Source organism: Microcebus murinus, unplaced genomic scaffold, assembly GCF_040939455.1.
Source record: "Microcebus murinus isolate Inina unplaced genomic scaffold, M.murinus_Inina_mat1.0 scaf057_hap2_Mmur4.0, whole genome shotgun sequence".
NCBI lineage: Eukaryota > Metazoa > Chordata > Mammalia > Primates > Cheirogaleidae > Microcebus > Microcebus murinus.
This window is the reverse complement of record NW_027439003.1, coordinates 81,483-82,465: the sequence shown is the minus strand read 5'-3', so window position 1 is coordinate 82,465 and position 983 is coordinate 81,483. Positions and strand designations below refer to the sequence as shown.

General features: G+C 69.6%; 1 non-coding gene across 1 annotated transcript; it reads right to left on the bottom strand.

Moving 5' to 3' along the window:
• Positions 1-242: 242 nt before the first annotated feature.
• Positions 243-361, bottom strand: LOC142869118 (5S ribosomal RNA). The gene has a single exon (XR_012917898.1). It is a non-coding gene; the product is annotated as a 5S ribosomal RNA (ribosomal RNA).
• Positions 362-983: the final 622 nt, after the last annotated feature.

Here is a 983-nt window from a genome sequence, read left to right as displayed (position 1 = left end):
TCCAGCGTGTCGGTTCCCACAGAGCAGACCTTTGGTCTGAGACCTGACAGTCCAGAAGCCACGCATGCTGCCGCGTGACGGCGGTGTCGCGGCTTGGGACAAGAGGAGGCCCCACGGTGCGGGCTGGGGCGCCAGGCACCGCGGCGGGCGCTGAGGGTGGGGGTGACCCCCACCCCGGGCCGCCGACTCGCTCCCAGAAAGGGGACAGAACAAGAGGCAAAACAAAAAAAAAAAAAAGAAGAAGCCTACGGCACCCGGTATTCCCAGGCGGTCTCCCATCCAAGTACTAACCAGGCCCGACCCTGCTTAGCTTCCGAGACCAGACGAGATCGGGCGCGTTCAGGGTGGTGTGGCCCTAGACGGCGGAGGGCGCCCCTGCCCCGCTCAAGAAGCCGAGCCTCTCTGCGCTTCCCCGCCGCCTCCTCCCCCCGCCCCAGGCCCCGCGCCGGCGCTGACCCGCACCGGGCCGGGCCTGTTGAGTTCACCGGCCGGGTCCGGCGGGCTCCGAGGGACGGGGGTGACAGGCGGGGCGGGGCGGGCAGGGAGCGGCGGGCCGGGGTGGGGGGCTGTCTCTCTATACACACACACACACACACACACACACACTCACACTCACTCACTCACACTCACACAAGATGCGCCTCCACGGCTGGACTCGCCAAGGTGGAGACCTTCCAGCCCCCTTCCTCTCCTCGCCTGGCCCACCCCCAGCTCGTGGCCGCCGCCGCCGCCGCCGCCGCCGCCGCCGCCGCCGATTGCGCACGCGCGGGTCGCCCGCCCTTTGACCCCAGGCAGGGGCCGCCATCCCTGACAACCCCTTTCAGCTGTGCCCCCCACCCTGTGGGTGGGCTGCCGCCTATTCCCCCGGGCCCGGGCTGGGGCACAGCGCATGGGGGAGGGGAGCGAGTGTATGGGGCGTCTCTCTCTCTAGGGATGTGTCCCATGGGTGGGGTGGCGTGGTTTGTGGGGCGCTGAAGAAATCA